Below are 16,650 nucleotides of genomic sequence, written 5' to 3' on the forward strand. Positions count from 1 at the left end.
AGTGAATTATATTATATTTATTTCATAGGAGTCTGTTAAATTGAGATCTGCTTTAATATCAGGAACAGAGTGTGCTGTTGGTGGTCTTAATTGAATACCATCATCCTACATGGGGGGTAAGTCTTTTGTTGGTATCATACTCTATAAATAAAAGACCCCTTTAATGTAGCGCCACTCCAATACTGACAGACTTGTTACCACTTTTTTCTGTTCACAGTGTATCTGCATGTATCTTGAACAGAACATCATCCTCTCTCACTGGAGTCAATTTATTATTATTTTACTAACATTGCATAGTAATACTGCTATGATAATGTATGTGTATATATTTGACCAGACACTAACAGACTCACATATATGACCGGTACTTATTACTGACGGACCCGGACCTATGTATTATCATTTACTTATTGTCATTATTGGTTTTTGCATCTTTTGTATATGATTTTGCATTTGTTGTGCACTAAGTGAATTGTGAATATTATCCTCTCATCCCTGATGAACTCCCCTCAACCTGGGAGAGAAACGCGTTGGTCAGAGAGGTTGATATATTTTTATATATTTTTGTACCAATTGTACATATTGTAATTATTTCCCTAACCCTTGTCCTTCACTTAGTTGTTAGGAATTTATTTAGGTAGGGAATTTATTAGGGTTTCACCTGTTACCTCTACCCTCTTTATGTTTTGTGCTCTATATGCGTACTGTGTTTATATATTAATTTTAGTACATCTCAATTAAAAGCTATTTTTTATTCTAATTGATGTTGATTATGTGTTGGATTCTGAAATTGTGACATCAAGGATTATAAAATTATTTACTATGGTGTACTGGATCACCAGAAATATCTTTCCATTCCAGAAGTAGTGATAAGTTATAAATTTTGTATAGGTCAGAGATACCTTGCACATAATATTTACCAACATATTATTGTTTGATCCAAGTGACATGGCGAGTAATTTTCTAGTATCCTTGAATACTGACAGTTGGTTACAAGAGGCGAGAGATGTTTTTTCAGAAAAGGAGCTGGTGCAAGTGAATAAGGCTATTCCAACAATTAATACTGTGTTTAAGGATCTATATTTTACCTACAAGGAACAAGTAAAATCATTCTGGGAGGTACAGTCCCTTGAAAATTATATTTCAAATAATATCGTACCCAAGGGTTTACGTATCACACTTATACCAGCTGCAAGAACGAGAAACCCGCAACTAATGAGTAGGTGGGAAAAGGAGGCAACCAACTCATCTATCCGGTTCATGAAACTACTTCTAGAGGAGGAAAAAGTTACGTTAGAGAACACTACAAAAAAACTTCAAGAACTAATTAGGGTAGCAAATACACTTAGAAGCGAAACGGAGTTCAACAAAAAAGAAAGTGAATTACAAAACAACATAGAGAAACTGAAATATTTCATTAAAGAACGCAAACATAAGCAATTTAAAAAAGATCTGTTTGAATTCAAGGAGAACAAAGCATATACATTCATTGATCAACAAAATAGTAGAGTGTCGGAAACAGATCTTTCGTCCTCTGAAGCAGAACAATCTGACTCTAGTCACACCAGGAACCAGTGGAACAGGTCCCCATATAAAACTAGGCACGCTGGAAAATGGGTGAACAAATATCGAGAAAAAGGAAAAAATCAGAATCCCAAAAGGAACTGGATAAAAAATATACCGACCCAGACAAATCCGGGAGTCGGCTCAAATACTGGACCAATTTCAAATGGAGTTTCTCAATCTCAATCAGCCTCATCCTCCTCTACTCATTTTTTGGAGAAAGGAATACAGGACCAAGTCCAACGATCCTAAATCCTGATAAACAAATTATTAATCTGTCAACCTACAGCTTAACTAATGATGAAATTACAGTTTTGAAAAAGGGGCTATCTTTCGTTCCAACATGCAAACCCATTGCATTTGATTGGATAAAAGATATACATCTGTTTGGCCGTAAACTAAAATGGAGAAAATTCTTCAAAATAAAGGATTCACGTACTTGCGCAAATCTCGGAATCGATATCTCAGATCTTGAAGGGACACTTGCGCTAAACTCACTGTTAGAAGACAATGAACGAGACCCAAGCGAAGGACCTTTTTCGAACTGCAAGTTAAAAAGCACTAGATTCCCCCCTATAGGTGAGAAAGACTCCATCGATACCTTTATTGAGGTAGTGTGTTCGGAAATTGAAAAAACATTATCGAATTTCCATATCCCTAAGTATAATTTAACATATCATGAATATCAAGCTCTAAAAAACCTTTGTCAAAACAACACAATAGTAATAAAACCTTCTGACAAAGGAGGTAATCTAGTTCTTTTGGATCATGAAAAATATGTCGATATGTGCCTCCAAATCTTACAGGATGTAACCACCTATAGAATTTTGGATTCAAATCCATCACAGAAATATTGGAAAGAGTTGCAAATTATTCTGAACGAAGCCAAAACCAATAAATTAATTGATGAAAAGGAGTTTTTCTTTCTGTTACCACAACAACCTCGATTAGCTACCTTCTATGGACTACCCAAAGTCCACAAAGGCATTTCGCCTCTTAAATGTAGGCCCATTGTGTCAGGTATTGGGAATTTAACCCAAAACATAAGCACCTATTTGGATGAAATTTTACGCCCTTTTGTCTTGGCATTACCATCGTACCTGCGTGACACCACAGACCTCCTACTAAAGTTAGAAGACGTCTGTATTGAAGAAAGTTTTTGGTTGTGTTCAATTGATGTAGAAGCGCTCTACAGCTCGATATTACATACGGCTGGTATTCAAGCAATAAAGTACTATCTTAGCAGTAGGAGCATACAACTGAACCCCCATAACAACTTTATCATTACTTTACTGCAATTTATTCTTACACATAATGTCTTCACTTTCAAGTCCAAAATATACCACCAGCTCAGGGGCACAGCAATGGGGAGCCCTGTGGCCCCCACATATGCTAATTTGCTCCTGGGCTGGTGGGAGGAGACTATTGTGTTCAATGACCATCTCCATCCCCAGTATTTAGACTACATCATCTATTGGGGACGCTATATAGATGACATTGCAATCATCTGGTCAGGTCCCCGTAATTCTTTTGAGGAATTTATAAGGTCACTGAACATCAACAATCTAGGTCTGAAATTTACATATGAAATTAATAAAGAATCTTTAACATTCCTAGATGTAGTATTGGAACGAGGTACTTTAGGGAAAATCGATACCAAGATTTATAGAAAACCAACTGCGGGTAACAATCTTTTACGTTGGGAGAGCCATCATCCCTATGCCCTGAAGAAAGGCATTCCCAAGGGCCAGTACCTTAGGGCTAAAAGAAATTGCTCTACGGATGAAACCTTTAAAACAGAAGCAAAAGATATGCGAGGTAGATTCAAAGAAAGAGGTTACCCTGACAAAATTCAGCGAGAAGCCTACAATTACGCCAAGGAAAAAAACAGAAGACATCTTCTAAAACCAAGGGACCCTGAGAACTTGGAACAAGACTGTCCTCGCATCATTGCTACCTATGATGCAGCAGCAAAAGATCTATCAGACATCATTTCGAATTTTTGGCCAATACTTAAATCTGACCCCATAATTGGATCAATAATAGAAGAAAAGGCGGTTATTACATACAGGAGAGCCAAGAATATAGGCGATATGCTCGTACACAGTCACTATGTACCACCAAAACAACCAGGGACCTGGTTAGACACTAAACTAGTTGGCACATATAAATGTGGTACTTGTAAGGCCTGCAAGTTCATAAATGTCTCAAAAAAATTCAAGAGATATGTGGACAATTATGAATTCACAAATAGAGATTATGCTAATTGCAAGACATGTAATGTCATCTATTTGGCCACATGTCCATGCTTAAAAGGATATGTTGGCAAAACTTTCAGAGAATTGAGAAGACGCATTTTGGAACATGTGGGAGATATAAAAAATAAAAGGGACAAAACACTCGCAAACCACATGCTCCGTTATCATGCAGATTCACCACTGAACATCTCTTTCCAAATGATTGAGGTCCATAAACCAGATTTGAGAGGTGGTGCTTTGGACAAACTTCTATTACAGAAGGAAGCTAGATGGACTTATAGACTTTGCACCACTGCTCCTACAGGTTTAAATGAATCTCTATCTTTTGCTTCTTTTATATAAGTTTATGGTACCAAACTTGAATTAAGCTGTCAACATTACTGTTCGTATATTATGGCCATGTCACTTTAATTATGTTATTACCATTTAAATTTATAGGTCTGGCAAGTCAGTTTTTCTAAGTACCAAGTACTTTTGTATTTTAAAAAAATGTACAATAGTTTTTCTTCTATCATGAATTTATGTCCACTATTATTCAATAGCCACCTAAATTAGTACCACATCTTTTGGTACACTAGGGTGGGATATTGACCCATGTACCATCAGAGTTCACCTATGCCCCTTCCTCTTTCCCTTTTTGAATGGCATTTGCTATCTGTGCCCGCAGGTGGAACGCATGTATGCGCTCCACTTGAATTTTCGCTTGCGCCTATCAGCGAGTGGAGCGCATATTGCGTTCCACTTGTATATCCACTTCCGGCATTTCGTAGGGGTTTTTACTACCTCCCCTGCCGGAAGTTAGGTATCGGAGGTGACACGCGAGTGGAGCGCTTATCGCGTTCCACCCTTATTCACCTATAAAGTTCCCAACCGGAAGCGTTTACCCGGGTGGAACGCATTTTGCGTTCCAATTACCGGAAGTAATCGCATATCCAATATCCGGTGCGGGTAGTATAAAACACCGATGTCTGTCATTATGCAGACACCGGCGTCCAACGTGGTCCAGGCTTTTCATCCACAAATACCAGGTTAGTACTACTCAGGGACCGTCCCTCACTTACAACTCTATTGTATACTTTATGTATACTTATGCCACCTCTGTTTGATTATCCATTCAGGTCTGGGCTATCTATTATCTATTTCGTCTTTTGAACCTTTTGGACTACCTCTATCTAGTGGTTATCCATCCATACCTGCCCTATGGGGTTTTTGGTCCCAATTGTGACTATTAGTACTTGACCTACCCTGTGGAAGTACATCAGTGCCTGACCACACTAATACCATTACATCCTATACCTAACTGGCATTACCTTTAGGTGAGCGAATTGACAATAACCTTTTTTTCTTTTTTTGATATAACTTTTTACCATATATTTGGTTCTCTTTGAATACCAGAGGGGTTTAGTGAATTATATTATATTTATTTCATAGGAGTCTGTTAAATTGAGATCTGCTTTAATATCAGGAACAGAGTGTGCTGTTGGTGGTCTTAATTGAATACCATCATCCTACATGGGGGTAAGTCTTTTGTTGGTATCATACTCTATAAATAAAAGACCCCTTTAATGTAGCGCCACTCCAATACTGACAGACTTGTTACCACTTTTTTCTGTTCACAGTGTATCTGCATGTATCTTGAACAGAACATCATCCTCTCTCACTGGAGTCAATTTATTATTATTTTACTAACATTGCATAGTAATACTGCTATGATAATGTATGTGTATATATTTGACCAGACACTAACAGACTCACATATATGACCGGTACTTATTACTGACGGACCCGGACCTATGTATTATCATTTACTTATTGTCATCATTGGTTTTTGCATCTTTTGTATATGATTTTGCATTTGTTGTGCACTAAGTGAATTGTGAATATTATCCTCTTATCCCTGATGAACTCCCCTCAACCTGGGAGAGAAACGCGTTGGTCAGAGAGGTTGATATATTTTTATATATTTTTGTACCAATTGTACATATTGTAATTATTTCCCTAACCCTTGTCCTTCACTTAGTTGTTAGGAATTTATTTAGGTAGGGAATTTATTAGGGTTTCACCTGTTACCTCTACCCTCTTTATGTTTTGTGCTCTATATGCGTACTGTGTTTATATATTAATTTTAGTACATCTCAATTAAAAGCTATTTTTTATTCTAATTGATGTTGATTATGTGCTGGATTCTGAAATTGTGACATCAAGGATTATAAAATTATTTACTATGGTGTACTGGATCACCAGAAATATCTTTCCATTCCAGAAGTAGTGATAAACAGCTGGAGGCACCCTGGTTGGGAGGGAACCACTGGTTAAAAGGGGTACTCTGGTGTAAAACTTAATTTCCTTCAAGCAACTAACTACAGTATTAAAAGGGCTATAAGTTCAGCCTGTGTGTCTTGCAACTGCTGGAGGCACCCTGGTTGGGGACCTCTGCTTAAAAGGGGAACTCCACTGGCAACCTTTTTTGCTCATTGTCACACTAGTGCAAGTCACATTTGGTGTGTCAATTGTTCAAATAAAATAAAAAAATAAATTTTTTGGCTGTGAAATAAAACCAGTGCTGCCTAAAGGGGGGCTCTAACTATGTGCTGCCTAATATGGGGGAATCTATGTGCTGCCTAATATGGGGGAATCTATGTGCTGCCTAAAGGGGGGCTCTATGTGCTACCTAAAGGGGGGCTCTAACTATGTGCTGCCTAACATGGGGGAATCTATGTGCTATCTAAAGGGGGGATCCAACTATGTGATGTCTAAAGGGGGGATCTAACTATGTGCTGCCTAAAGGGGGCTCTATGTGCTGCCTAAAGGGAGGCTCTACCTATGTGCTGCCTAAAGGGGGGCTCTAACTATGTGCTGCCTAATATGGGGGAATCTATGTGCTGCCTAAAGGGGGGATCTAACTATGTGATGTCTAAAGGGGGGCTCTATGTGCTGCCTAAAGGGGGCTAAAGCACGTTATTCCAAAGAATTTAGGAATAATAGGTGATTTATGCCCTTTATGGATTAAAACCAGACTCTGCATCAACTATGTAATTTTTCATGGGGGTTTTGCATGGATCCCCCTCCAGCACGCCACAGTCCAGGTATTAGTCCCCTTGAACCAACTTTTAAATCACTATTGTGGCCAGAAAGAGTCCCTGTGGGTTTTAAAATTCGCCTGCCCATTGAAGTAAATGGCAGTTCACCCGGTTCGACATCACTATTTATCAGGAACAAAATGGTTCAACACTTAGATGTACGTATGTGGTATGCACTTGTGAGGGCAGAAAAATGCAATACAGTACACTTAAAACTGCTCTTTGTCCTACAGAACGCTGACTTGACCAGGATGTAAATCACTGCCGGAAAAAGCTTTTCTGGGTAACACACAGCGCTGTCTATTCCTATCTATCTCTCTGTAGTGTAAGGATGAAGTGACTGGCCGCAATATGGCTGCCGATTATATAGGGCTGTGACATCACAGGGGTGACTGGCTGCTGATAGGCGGCATCCTGCATGTGATTCAGGGTCATCCCGCGTACCCTTGTTCTGCCCTTCCCAGGATTCCTTGCCCTATGTCCTCTTATGCGGATCTGCCATTTTAGATGCCCTGGAGCCTGGACCGCACTAAATGGAGTTTAATGAAGCAATTTGCGCGATAGAATCATGGCAATATTATTTTTAATTAAGAATGGAATTTTTTATGGAATTTTTAACAAATTCAGATTCTTCATATTCGATTTGCTCATCTCTACTTCTATACCTTGGCAGATCTTTGAGACTGGCATCATGGGGGTAGGAAGAGATGACAGAGTCAGCCAATCAGAAAGGGAAACATCTTAAAAATTTCAGATCATGGGGGAAGATAAGGAGGTCATCTGGTGAACTTAAGGTGTATGTCCGACCATCCTTTTGTACTAAAAGGCAGAAGGGAAATAATGAATATGCTTTTCTCAAAAGAATGTAAGTAAAGGATTGACGGCTTCTTGGTGAGCAAAAGAATATTCAGAGAGGCCAGACTGAGAACCATAGGTTAACTTCTAACAACATCTTGCATTCCTAAGAATATCTTCTTTAAGCAAATAGAAATAGATATGACAGATGTCATTATGAAGGTGGGCATAATGCCCTGTAAGCTCTGTCCATTTCAATATGTGCAACAGGAGGGTGGTCTAAGAGGTCATTAAATATAGCAGGAAAAACCTCTCACAGTTCATAGTTTCCAGGTACAACAGATTCTCTGATACACACAGAGGAGAAAGCTATATAGAACCTCTGTCTCCACAGTCCCAGCATCCAGAGGAAGCAGGGGACCAAAAGAGATGACTGGCAGCCTGTAGGGCACCACAAGAGCCCTGAGCTGCAGTTCAGAAGCCGGAGCAGACAATTCTAATAAGAAGGAGGAGACGGGCCATAATAATAGCAGGCGAGCATGTTGCTCTGTTATGGCACCGTCCTCCATAGCAGGCAGCATGGCCTCAGTCCTGGGGTGCTGAGACTGCATAAAATAAGGCTTTTAGTCCATAAAAAGAGAGAAGGATCTCATATGGGACTTTCCTTCCAATTTCTTAGAAATCTTCCCCATATGGTAGCACCAGGAGGAATGAAAAAGATGGCAGCAGGCAGTAGCTCTGGAGTAGTGTATTCACACCACTATGGCACGACACACCCCTTCGGGTAACTGTATTTTAGCACTTGTAGATGCTTTGATATAGTTATATTCATCTTCGATGTGGATTCAGAAATACCTGCTGTTGATATACATTTTCCCTGTAAGATTTAACAGCTACTGACTGCTCACAGTGGTCACTTGTTACTATCACAGCATTATTATGCTAAATGCATTCTTCTACATACAATAGATTTTATACTATCATGGATTATCCACAATACACCCTCTGTACTGTATGGAACTGTATTCAACCATTTATATATAGCTTTTATATCCATAACTCGTAAAACTTAGAAAAAAAGGTAAAATAAATATTGTATCATTTGTTAATTGTAGCAAACACAAATGTAACCCAGCACATCTCATTTCTTCTGAGCAGGCAATAATTCCCTGCTGGGTTTTACATTGAGCAGGGCTGTTTCTGCCTTGAATTTAACCAGTTTTCTTTGTTTACCGTAGCCTCAAGAGTAATCTGGTCTCCTCTTGTGATTGTATATACAATTGGACATCCCCCTTTACTGATTTTATCCACGGGGCTATACTGTACAGCTACTGAAGGCTGAGAGAGGGCATTGGCTTATAACCTGTGATCTGCTGCTGATGAAGCACAGCAGCAGCAGCAGCAGAGGCAGTAGCTATCTACAGTTTAGTATCACTAAGACTATTACATTTACAGGTTGCTCCTTCAGCATATCATATTTATAAACAAGAACAGGAAGTTTACAACCAACGGAAAATGAAAATTAGAAGTGCAAAAGCATCAGCTCAAAGATACACATGGGGATTGTTGTAATGCAAATGTAAGGAATATAATGGACAAATACTGTTTGCAAAGGTAGGAGTGGATATGCTAAGGAAGGGAAAGCTCAGTTGTATGCATTCATTATTTTAAGCAATTAATTGCATGTTTTTATCCAAATATATTATCAAGAGAACATTAAGAGTAACTAAATGGTAAGTAGAACGATGTGATTAGAAAGGAATGGAAAGGGTGGACAGCAAAAAATACAGGAATGATGTAAAAGGAGGGACTACACAAGGAAATGAATGAGATAAGTGGGGTTTCTAGGATGGGAGATGAACTCCTCCTCCACACCTGAGAGCTCAAGGGAGCTGTCCAGACCTTAGTGCTGAATTTCTATTTCTCTTCTTGTAGCATAAGAGATCCCACCTTATCCAGTGCTGAGTGCTCAGAGGAGCTGTCCACGTCTCAGTGCTGAATGTCTTTTTCCTTGCTGGTAGCATAAGCTATCCCATCTCAACGAATCACTGAAGTGCTTCTTCTCTTCTGATCACTGCGTTTCCTATGCTGCTTCTTTGGAAAATATAAGGCTCTACCTTCAATGTGAAGAAAACATGCCCTTAAGAAATCTCTAAGAGTGATAGATGATTTCTTCAAAACTGTTGGATATCCGTGAGTAAAACCCCTGGTTGATTCTGGGGATCTGTTGACTTAAGGTCTAGATTGACAAAGTCATAACTCCTAGCTTCTGAAATAAAACATTTGAAGGTTTCTGAAAGTTTCTTCGCCCTAATATATTAGGAGAGGCAGTAAGTGTTAGCTCTTGGTGTCCAAGTCCAAATCTGAGGAATCATCCTTCTGAATCGGTGACAAAGTTTCAAGGTTCAGAGCTGACTTAATATTAATATCCCTGTATCCTGACCATTCACAGCTATAAGGACTAACTTAATGGCCCTCCTCATAGACTCTTTATAGACCTCTCTTCTGCGTGTGTTTCATCTCATTGATGATGGAAACTCCCTAGAACTACAAGAACCAGAAAGTGTGGATCTAGCAGTCACTACTTTGTGATGCATCATTCTTGAGTCTTATGGCTTGAAGGTAAGATAATGTTTGTTATAATAATGACTTCGATAGGCAGATATGCATGGAACCTTTTCTAGTAAATAGCACTTAGACTATAATAGCTCATTCTTGCCGGGGCTTTTTAATGCATATAACATCTTTCCTGGGTTCAGAGAATGTACACATTATGAAAGAACATGTTGGAATCTGATGGTGTATACATTATTTACACATACCATGTGGTCAATACATGATTTTGGTGTGTTTGATTGACCCGTAAATATTTGCAGTGTCGATAACCTACCTTAATGCCTTGCCTAATCTTTTTAAAGGCAACTACCAGTCTAATCCTTTAACTATGTTTACACCAGGCTGAGTGGGAAATGTGCGTTCTTTCTTTATTGACAAGGCTTATTAAGCATTGCAATTATTCTTAATGCTTCTTGGACAAAGGTCTTTAACACATGTCCACGTCAATAAATTAATGAATCGGAGCACGCGCCTTATCCCCAGTGGGAACAGTATGCTGCAGGCATGAAGGAGTTAAATAGCAGACCATAAAAAATGCATTCTGCAAGGTTGTGTCGGGGATAGTTTAGCTTCCCCCCCATGCACCATGCAGACCTTTAATAAGAAGCAATAGTTAACTCTTCAGCTCCTAGAAGGCTCTAATAAAAGCAATGCGCTCATGTTACCAACACAAGAGGCTACTGTGATAAAGTCATGTTGTTGTTGTTGTTGTTGTCCTGTTACTAGGTAATTGGTCTATTAGAATTAAATAGGGAATGACATTGATGGATGGTTGTGGGAAATAAAAGGCTACCTTATGTAGGTCAATGGTGTTATTACCTGACAGGAGGGGGGTCAGAGGCTGCCAGTAGGAGAGCTTTGAAATATAAAAGTATACAGGAACAATTGCAATAATATCAAGTGTGGTATATTCATGGCAATTCATAGCTATTACTTGTCCCTGAATTGGTGGCTACTAGGCTTCTTGGAAGTAGTCACTACCACTGGGCAGTTATCCTTAATACTATAATAGTATCCTATAATACTCATTTTACTGTGAGAGCGCATGAACTGCCTGGCATTGAAAAGTTACAGTGAAATGGAAAGCTGTTTACTGCATGGACTTACTGTATAATCTAGTGTTTCCGAATCAGTGTGCCTCCAGCTGTTGCAAAACTACAACTGCCAACATGCTTTCGGCTCTCCGGGCATGCTGGAAGTTGTAGTTTTGCAACAGCTGGAGGCACACTGATTGGAAAACACTGGTCTTATCATACAATGCAAGTTCTATTACATTACAAACATTGAGTCTTTGCTGTAAAAAATGTTTTTTTCTTTTTTTATGTGTATGGTTATTTATTATTTTTTACAACACTGAGCGCCAATGATCAGTGTTCCAAAACTACAAACCCTAGCATGCCTGGACAGCCTTTGGTCTTTGTCAGTCCAGGCATGCTGGATGTTGTTGTTTTGCAACAGCTGGAGGCACGCTGTTTGGAAAAACTGTTTTCAACTCTAGAAATATGAGAATTTCTGTAAAGAAGTCAGTGTTTGTTTAGATGGGTTGTCATTTTGCACAATTGTTGTCGGAAGGAAATCCCAGATGTTCTGCTTCCCTGCTGTTCTGCTTTTAGAACTCTCAATGAGATGCAAGTGCTTCACTTTTCTACAAGACCACCAAATAACTGATGAAGTATTACACTTTCTGAGTTACCCAGACAGCCCCTTAAACATTGTGTGATACCAGACAAAAAAATTTCTTCTTTTGTTATTAGTATATAATAATAATAATAATAATAAATGATAATAAATAAAAGTTGTACATATTTTCATTGTATTAAAGGAGTACTCAAGTGCAGTAACATTTATCCTCTATCTAAAGGGTAGGGAATAAGTTTGAGATGGGGTGGATCCTAAGCTGGGACACAGCCAGCCCCCACCTCCTGCACCACACCCTGGAAGTCCCCAGGAAGGGGGCATGTCGACCGATGTTCGGGTATCTCTGCCTTTCCCATAGAGATAAATGGAGAGGGCATGTCCCCTTTCTGGGGACTTCCAGAATGCTGTTCCCGGGATTGGGGGGGGTCCCAGTGGTCGGACCATCCGCAATCTGAAACTCATCCCCATCCTTTGGATAGGGGATAAGTTTTACTTCCCTGGAGTACTCCTTTAACCTTTTTTTTTCATCAATAGAGATCTACTGTCATGACAGATGTGATTCAACCCCCTGGAGAACTTAAAATTTCATCAGAAATCAGGACCTCCTTGATGTTTTATGAAAATACTCTCCTTGTGATAAGACTTGTTATTATAAGAATACATTAGGAGTTCATTATCATTAGGAGATCAGCATGGGGCTGAGTGATTAGAATCCCTGCCTTGCAGCTTTGGGGTCCTAAGTTTGGCAGTCTTTATTCAGAGCTGGTAATATGTTTACACTATGAACAGCAGACAGCAGAAAATACAATTATGCAAAGCCCTGATAATATTTTAGTGTAGGTTCACTAAGAAAACAACAACACTTTTGTGTTGCATTACACTATACTCATATGATAAAGAAACCTTATCTATCTGCCTTACAAAATACATTCCCAATACAAATACTTTAAAGGAGTACTCTGGGTTAGGTGGGTTGTGTCTGAAGGGGGGTTCCAACTGTTAGGACCACCGGCAATGTCTTGTACAGCACCCCAGCTTTCTGCATGGAAAAAGCCATGTTGACCACAGTACACAGCCAATGTCCCCCCACAATGCATTTCTAGGGGAAAGCCGGAGCGCTGTACTCGGGTATCTCAGGCTATCCCATAGAGATGCATCGCTTTGTGTGGTGGTCGACACGCCTCCATTCATTCAGTGTTGAATATGAGATTTCAGGGGATCCCAGTGATCGGACCTCCCATAATCAGACCCTTATCCCCTATCCTTAGAATAGGCATAAATGTACCCAACCCGGAGTACTCCTTTAATTGTTTAGTTTTCCTGCTTGTAAATATTGCTCCTCACTAACAATACAAGTGAGAACATATACCTCATATTAACAATTATGTTTTATTGTTTCTTTCACACTGAATAGTATTAGAAAATATTTAAGAAAGTCTCTTTGAAAATATAATTGGAAATCACAATGTCACTACAATGATATGTTTGTTTCTGTCACTTTGTACAAAGAGTGACAAACTGATATATGTCTCATCATTGCTGATCACTATATTGCCATGGAGGAAAAAAATCATACACTTTTAATTCAATATTTGAATGTATTATTATTATTTTTTTTATTATTATTATTATTATTATTAATTTTTTTTTGTTATATTATTGCCAATTATTATTATTTCCTCTATAGAAGTTTCTTTTCAAAAGGTATTTTTCATACACATGTATATATTTTGGTATGCTTTAACTAGTGAGTAAAAGGTATATAAGGTTGATGCTTCTACTACCCACCTACCCAAGGCAGGCTAAGCTTTAACTTGGGACAGTTTGCTACCCTAGGTTAATTTTAGTTACTATAGCAGAGGCAAAGTGGCTTGTTGGTGATGCCATTGTTCCGCTATTGTCCCTTTGTAGTTACCTTTATGCCTTTAAAGGGGTGCTCTGGTGGATAAAAAAGTGTTTTAAATCAACTGGTAACAAAAAGTTAAACAGATTTGTAAGTTACTTTTATTTAAAAATCTTAATTCTTCCAGTATTTATTAGCTGCTGTATACTACAGAGTAAGTTCTTTTCTTTTTTAATTTATTTTCTGTCTGACCACAGTGCTCTCTGCTGACACCTCTGTCCATGTCAGGAACTGTCCAGAGCAGGAGAAAATCCCCATAGAAAACATCTGCAGCTCTGGACAGTTCCTGACATGGACAGAGGTGTCAGCAGAGAGCACTGTGGTCAGACAGAAAATAAACTAAAAAAGAAAAGAACTTCCTGTGGAGCATACAGCAGCTGATAAGTACTGGAAGGATTAAGATTTTTAAATAGAAGTAATTTACAAATCTGTTTAACTTTCTGGCACCAGTTGAATAAAAAAAATATTTTCCACTGGAGTACCCCTTGAGTAACCTCTTGAGGATGAAGGGCGTACCTGTACGCCCTGTACCCGCTCCCTTTCTATAACGTGGGACCACAATGTTACCCCTTTAAGTGCCCCTGAATGATAAAGCCAGACTTGTCCATTACACTGCCAGATAGAGAAATGTGATTTGTCCCTCTACAGAACACGTTTCCACTGCTCCAGAATCCAGAGGTGGCATGCTTTACAAGCTCCACCCAACATTTGGCATTTTGCTTGATGGTGTAGAGCTGTCATTGAGTCAGCAGGACATTGGTGGCTTTTATGCACTATGCTTCTCAGCACTTGGCGATCTGCTGTAAAATGTTACATGATCTTCACTTTGTTGTTTAGAGTTTATTGTAGAAGATTAAGCAGGGAAGAACTTCATGATCTGGCTTCTTGTAGTAGTGGTGTCCTATTACATGAATTCGGTGAGCTCTTTAGAATAACCCATTCTTTTACAAATATTTGCAAAGGCAGACTGTTGGTAGGTGCTGGATTTTGATGTATACACTTGTGGCAATGGGACTGAATGAAACACCTGAATGCAATGATTAAAGGGGTACTCCGGTGGAAAACTTTTTTTTTTTTTTTAAATCAACTGGTGCAAGAAAGTTAAACAAATTTTTAAATCCCTTCTTTTAAAAAATCTTAATCCTTCCAGTACTTAATTTCCTCTGCAGTATTCAGCAGCTAATATTTTCTTTTCTTAACACAGAGCTCTCTGCTGAATCACGAGCACAGTGCTCTGCGCTGACATCTCTGTTCATTTTAAGAACTGTCCAGAGTAGGAGAAAATCCCCATAGCAAACATATGCTGCTCTGGACAGTTCCTAGAATGGACAGAGAATTCAGCAGAGAGCACTGTGCTCGTGGTGTCAGCAGAGAGCACTGGGTTCCAAAAAGAAAATAATTTTGTCTGTAGTATTCAGCAGCTAATAAGTACTGGAAGGATTAAGATTTTTTAATAGAAGACATTTACAAATCTGTTTACCTTTCTGGCACCAGTTGATAAAAAAAAAAAAAAAAAAAGTACTCTACCGGAGTACCCCTTTAAGAGCTGGGACAAATAATGGTTTATGCCAGTTCACATGTGTAAGGGTTTCCTCTTCATAAATCTTATTAAACTGTGTATTTTGGAACTGGTGTTATCTGCTTGTATTTTACTGATCATTGACAATCATTGTTTTGATGCATTCTATTTCCTGCATGTCTTTTGTTTTCTAACACAATAGAAATTGTTATATTTACCTTATGTCTAATCCCAGAAGCCGCTTTAAAGGGTTATTCCAGCCTTAGGCATCTTATCCCCTAGACACATACTATAGAGAGTGGTAATAACAGATATTAATAACTGTACACACTGTCAATATTGTTATTGTTTTTTTTTATTTTTTGGCAATGCATGTCTGTAGGAATAGGGCTTTACGAGATATACTGGGCCCACAGCGCTGTATCTGTTTACAATGGCAAAAGCAAATTGACTTATATGTGTTCTGCTCCTTGACCTGCCAGCTTCACTTTAGCTACCTACACTGCACTACCTTCTAATGACAGGTAGTTACGCTACCCAAATAAATATATACACTTGTCTATATACAACCCTTCTGGTATGTATTATATGCAAGACCCAAGATACCTTATCTATCTAAGCAAAAATAGTAACTTTTACATTAATCTCAGGACTGTGGACCTGGCCCTGCTAACTACTGTGTACACCTGGCTTTATTTGTCTAACTATCTATCAATTATCCATTATTTATCTAATAGAAGAATCACTGCAGCACTCACGAATAGTAAAGAACTAGTGTGCAGTTTTATTCTGTAGCTGGGGGCGGCAGAAACATTGCTGGCATGTGATGGAATCTCATATCTATCTATCCCATAAAGAGCAGCCAGTCCAAAAGAAATCTCTCAATAGAGGTCCAAAATCTATCTATTTATCTACAAATCCTCCATCTATCTATTCTCTTTCTACCTGTCTATGAATTTTACATCTATTTATCTATCTATAAACAGGAGAATACAGCAGCACACTGTTAGCACATAGATACAGATAAAACATGAAATGCTATACAGCTATAGTGCAAAAATTGAAAAAGTGAGGTACTTAGCTCACATTTTGGCGGCCAAATAGTTTGGACCATCCCACCTTTGGTGGGATGGTCCAAACTATTTGGCCGCAAAATTGTGAGCTAAGTACCTCACTTTTTCATTTTTTCATTTTTTGCACTATAGCTGTATAGCATTTCATGTTTTATCTGTATCTTTGTGCTAACAGTGTGCTGCTGTATTCCCCTGTTTATGTATA

The 16,650-nt window shown here is 38.7% G+C and overlaps 1 protein-coding gene across 1 annotated transcript in view; it reads left to right on the plus strand.

The window, feature by feature from the left end:
• The first annotated feature begins 9,335 nt into the window (after nucleotides 1-9,335).
• The window catches only part of DRD2 (dopamine receptor D2), a 531,813-nt gene continuing 524,498 nt past the window's right edge, over nucleotides 9,336-16,650 (plus strand). The window contains exon 1 of the mRNA XM_056542337.1: nucleotides 9,336-10,318. The gene's annotated coding sequence lies outside the window, so the exon portion shown is untranslated. The remainder of the gene's footprint in view (nucleotides 10,319-16,650) is intronic.

Source organism: Hyla sarda, chromosome 10, assembly GCF_029499605.1.
Source record: "Hyla sarda isolate aHylSar1 chromosome 10, aHylSar1.hap1, whole genome shotgun sequence".
NCBI classification, from domain to species: domain Eukaryota; kingdom Metazoa; phylum Chordata; class Amphibia; order Anura; family Hylidae; genus Hyla; species Hyla sarda.